Genomic DNA, 6,000 nt, shown 5'->3' on the forward strand with positions numbered 1-6,000 from the left:
ACTCACTAGGACTTTCACCTGGTTTCATTCCCAGTTAGGACTTCCCAGTCAAGTATCCAGTCAACCTTGACCTACTTGACTCTTCTTCAATCAATATCTTATTGTCAAACATCTAAACCCAAACCAAGACTCAGCTTGGTTACCCAGGTCAACCTTGACCTGAGGGATATTGCACCAACAATCTCCCCCTTTTTGATGTTTGACAATACCACAATAACACTTACAATCCCATATATAAGTTAGGCTAATCCCATAGCCTCCTTCTTCATGCCACTAGGTAATGAAAGCATAAATTAAGCTCTTCATTCTCCCCCTCAGAGGGAAAACTCCCTCTAGGTACTGAAAGCCTAACTTACTCCCTTTCATGAGTCCTTTCATTCTCCCCCTATGACCTTCCCATAGGTAATGAAGGACTAAGTTTAACCATACATTCTCCCTCTATTGGCACACATCAACCCATCGTTGGACACACATCAACCTATGTTCCAATTCTGGGCACACTTCAACAAATCCATTTGTTGAAGACTCTCCCCCTGAAGAGTTGCTCATCGTTGTTCACAACATCACTCGTTGTGATCAACACGATAATGAAGGTCCCACACCCTTCATTTATCCTTAACTTCTCCCTCAATGTAGACAACTACCCAACCTTGAGCATTATCTACCACTTGAGTGTCCACTTGAAATAATGAGGATATCCACTCCCCATTTCTCCCCATTTCAAGTTTAAATGCTCAACCTTGAGCAAGTCCACAACAGAAGGTTAACCACCTTCCAAGGTTCATGAAAAATAATTTTCATGTCTTTAAAGAGTCCCTCCCCCTAAAGACATGGTGGTAACTTCTGTCATTGCACCAACAATGACTTGGAATCCCTAAAACATTAGGAAACCCAAATTTGGAAGTTTTGAGGTTCAAATATTCAAAATTTGAAACAACCTCAACCTAAACTTCTACTTAGTCTTCGTTAACCAATCCATCCTTGTTTTCAACATGAAAACACCCTTTGTATGTATACAAATGTATTTAAGGGGTTTGGAATGGTTACCTAGACTCAAAGAGGTTCAAAGATGCTGAAATCAGGCCTTCCCAGCCAAAATCAGCAACTTGGATCGATTGGAGTTGGGTTCCAATCGATTGAACCTTTCTGAATCGATCCACTGATCGATTCAGACTCCCTGGATCGATCGGATGATCGATCCAGCGAGCTTCTGCTCGCGGGAATTGCCGTTTGAATCGATCCATGGATCGATTCATGGAACTCCAATCGATCCATGGATCGATCGGAGCTCTGATAGTTGCTGAAATTCCATTTCAGTCAACTTCAGAAACCCCTAGAAAATTCTACAAAAATCCAAAAATTATGAAATTTCGTGTAGACATTATTTAGGGCATACTTAATCATGGAAAAATAGCTTTCTATGAAAATACATCATATTTTCAAAGATTGACACAAACTTGAAAACTTGCAAAAACTTTAGTGTTTTCTTCAAGTTTGTGTCTAACTATTCAATGGTGATTACTATCAAAAGATAGCCTTCACCAAGGTTTTCCAAAAACATTTTAAAAACATTTTCAAAACCAATATCCCATCATGTTCCTTGGGCATAATGCACATGACTTGTACATTAGCTTTCCCAATGATGGGAAAACACATAACTATGTGTTTTGATGAATTTAAAACTCAAAGGAATGCACTAAATCAACATCTTGAGCTTTGTTCATCATCCTAACATCTCACTTGTATATAATATGCACTAAAACACATACAAGTCACCTTAGAGGTCTTTGTGAGATGTAAAATTTGGTTTTGCCCTATTCTAGGGATCATGCATATCTATCTAGGCATTTTAGAGATATTAGACATCCACCCAGGATGTCACTTGTCAATAAGTGTCGTTAGATGCCATTTGTCCTTAATTACAAGGAATTAAACTTAATGCATGATTATGTTATGGCATACATCAACAGAAAATAATTTTCAAAAGAAAATATCCTATTGCTATATGATGTATGAATGTCATGACATGGTATTTTTTTTTGGATTTTTCATAATAAAACATGAATGTAAAAATAGACATGATGTCATGGCATATGATGGGCAAACAATCATGGCAAGATTTAGCATAAATAAAATATACCTAGATTAACTATCTAAGTATCCTTAAAGTCTTAGCTAAACTTACACCTTAAACCTAGATTGCCCTAAAGTGCTTCAAGAAAATGCCAAAGCCTAAGTTTGCATTTCTTATTCCCTTGATTAATTTATGCCAATTAAAATAAACATGTCCTCAAATGTTGGCATATTCCATTTTTCCTCAAGAGTAGCACTTTTAAATTTAGGCTCAGTTTGCCTTTAATTTCCTAAGAACATACCAAAATCCCAACTTGGTAGTTCTTGTGTTTTCTCAAATTTGTGCCACTTTAAAATAAAATCAATACTTCTCCAGTTTGGCACATTTACTCTTTCAAGGAGTAATAAAAAGGTCCATTTCATTTTCAAAGGTTAACTAAAACCTTGAAAATGCTCCTTGAGTGTCAATTTCCTCAAAGTTGGGTTAACTACCCTTCTAATCGGAGTTGACACTCTCTAACCCATCTATGGGGTAGAGAAGATGCTCCTAGGAACCCAACACCTATTGGTGCTCCTTGGATGCTCTAGGTACTCACTAGGGATAACTTCCCTAGATACCTTCCTAGTGACCTTGTTGGGCTTCTTAGAAGCCTTGGTCACATTTTCTAGGTCAACTCTAGGGATAACCTCCCTTGTGACCTTGTTTGTGACTTTCTTAGACTTCTTAGAAGTCTTAGTCACATTTATTGCAAAAATACTCTTAGGGATGACTTCCCTAGCATTTTTGGCTTGACCTCTAGACTTAGGGTTCGTTCCATAACTATATGGAACTCTATGGTAAGAGGACACATCCTTCTTAGCCTTTGGTTTGTATCCCAAACCTCTATGGCCATTGGATGGCTTTTGTACCCCTAAACCTAGGTTATGCTCATTTTGCCCTAATAGGATATTTTCCATCCTTTTTAGGGTCTTTTCCATTTTATCAAGTCTTGACCTCAAGACTTGATTTTCTATCACTAAGTCCTTAGTTTTAGGTTTTTCATTTGATCCATGAGCATTTTTGTTTCTAGGCTTGTATCTTACATCCTTAGGGTTATTGCCTAGGTTTTTACCTACATTCCTAGCCTTAAGGATAGTAGTTTTGGCATGTAGGGCCACATGCTTTTCCTTAAAGCCCTCATGCTTCCTATTCTTATGGTAAATCGCATTAAAATGATAAAAATTTGACTTAGCATGCTTTTTACCATTTTGCAAGGGAATAGGCTCAATGAAAGTTACCTTCCTTTTTACCTTGGAGGCTCCCCCTTGACTAGTGCCTCCTTGAGCCTTGACCATCTTCTTCCCCTTGGGGCATTGACTTCGGTAATGCCCTTTTTGTTGACACAAAAAGCACACAATGTGCTCCTTGCTCTTCTTTGTCCCGGGGGTGGTCTCCTTGGGCTTCTCCTTGCCCTTTTGTGCCACTTGGCCCTTCTTCTTGGCCAAGTTGGGACACTTGCTCTTATAGTGCCCATGTTCCCTACACTCAAAACATATTATATGATTTTTATTATTAATTGAAATATTTATACCTTTGCTTGTAGGGGTGGCATCTTTTCTTTGGATCCGGAGGTAGAAGCTTCCTCTTGATCGGACCTTGATTCTCCTCCATTTGATTTTTCTTGACTTGTGGAGGTAGAATCTACTTCCTCCTCTTCGTCTCTTGACCCGGATGTAGAAGCTTCTCCTTCCTCTTGATCCGGCGTCACCAAGGATTGCTCCCCCTCAATCCTAGAGGTGGAGGCTTCATCATCTTGAATATGAAACAAGGAGTATGCTCCCTCCTTGTTCCCTTCGTTGCATTCCCTTGAGGATGAAGCTTCTTGGATTTCCTCTTCTTGGGAGGTTGAGCATCTATCAACCTCGGAATCCTCCTTTTGGTCTTGCTCCAAAGAGTCACCCTCTTTGGATTCTTCATGATCTTGTACAGTGGAGGGGATCTCTTCATGAAGCTTGGCCAATTTGCTCCAAAGCTCCTTGGCATCTTCGAATTCTCTAACTCGAGCCAAGATGTGGCTAGGCAATAAGTTGACCAGAAGCTTGGTCACTTTGTCATTTGCCTCGCCCCTTTGAATTTGCTCTAAGCTCCATCTGCTTTTCTTTAGAAGCTTGCCCTTGGAGTTCGTTGGAGCTTTGAAGCCTTCCATTAGAGCAAACCATTGCTCTATCTCCATCATAAGAAAGTTTTCGATTCTTGATCTCCAAGAATCGAAGCTTGCCGATGTGTACGGTGGAGCCACCCTTGTGTCAAATCCAAGTCCATCTTGGAATTGCATCTTGAAGTTGAGCTTGATAGAATCTTGAACTTGAAGAATTTGCTCCAACTTCTTCACCCTCTAGCTTTTCTTGATATGCTTGACCCTTCCGGCGATGATTCCGGTGAAGAGCGGCCTTGCCTTGATAGGACTGGTTAGGACCAAAAGTAGCTAGAGGGGGGGGGGGGTGAATAGCTCGTCGCGTTCGCTCGGTGCTCGGCGTTGCTTGTTCCTTCAAAGATGTGCAGCGGAAAATACAGAAACGAACACACAACGCTAACACGGTTGGTTTTACTTGGTATCCACCTCACAAGAGGTGACTAATCCAAGGATCCACACCAACACACACACCCTCCACTAAATAAAACTCTCCTTTGTGGTAACTACCAAGGGCGGAGAAGCCCTACAATACTCAATACAAGAAGAGAGGGAAAGGATACAAGAAATACAAGCTTACAAGCTTACAATGAGTACAAAACCCTAACCCTAGCTTCTCTTCTTGGCTTTGATCCGCCTCTTGACTTGGAGAGCTTCCAAGATCCTTCAAGAACTGGCGATCTGAGCTTTGTGAGCGCTGTGGAGGAGTTGGCGAGAGCTCTGGAGTGAATCGGAGAAGTTCTTACCGCAGCCATCGAACGCCTGCAGCTATAAACGACGCCAACGGTCGGATCCCGATCGATTCGAATGTTCCCAATCGATCAAGGAGGCTTTGGATCGATCCACGGATCGATCCAGAGTGCCTCTGTGCTCTGGAAACGCGCCTGGATCGATCCACGGATCAGCCGCGTCCCAATCGATCCACTGATCGATTGGGACATCTGGATCGATCCACGGATCGATCCAGAAGCTCTCTGTTCGCTGGGACAGGTCTGGATCAATCCACTGATCGATCCAGAGCCTGGATCGATCCACTGATCGATCCAGCACTTGGTTTTTGTCCAAAACCAAGTCCTAAACCTCCCAAACCAACATCCGGTCAACCTTGACCTGTTGGTATGTCATGCCTAGCATCTAGTCACTCCCTTGACCTGCTAGGACTCCCTTACCAAGTGTCCGGTCAATCCCTTTGACCCACTTGGACTTTTCTCTGTGCCAAGTATCCGGTCAATCACTTTGACCTACTTGAACTTTTCTTTCATGCCAAGTATCCAGGCAATCCTTTGACCTACTTGGACTTCCCAACACCAGATGTCCGATCATCCTTGATCCATCTGGATTTTCCCTTGCCTGGCTTCACTCACCAGGACTTTCACCTAGCTTCACTCACTAGGGTTTTCCATCTGCCTAGCTTCACTCACTAGGACTTTCACCTGGCTTCACTCACCAGGGTTTTCCATCTGCCTAGCTTCACTCACTAGGACTTTCACCTGGCTTCACTCACCAGGATTTCCATCTGCCTAGCTTCACTCACTAGGACTTCCTTCTGGCTTCACTCACCAGGATTTCCATCTGCCTAGCTTCACTCACTAGGACTTTCATTTTGCCTAACATCCCAGTTAGGACTTCCCAGTCAAGTATCCAGTCAACCTTGACCTACTTGACTCTTCTTCAATCAATATCTTATTGTCAAACATCTAAACCCAAACCAAGACTCAGCTTGGTTACCCAGGTCAACCTTGACCTGAGGGATATT

This window comes from Zingiber officinale, chromosome 7A (assembly GCF_018446385.1).
Source record: "Zingiber officinale cultivar Zhangliang chromosome 7A, Zo_v1.1, whole genome shotgun sequence".
NCBI classification, from domain to species: domain Eukaryota; kingdom Viridiplantae; phylum Streptophyta; class Magnoliopsida; order Zingiberales; family Zingiberaceae; genus Zingiber; species Zingiber officinale.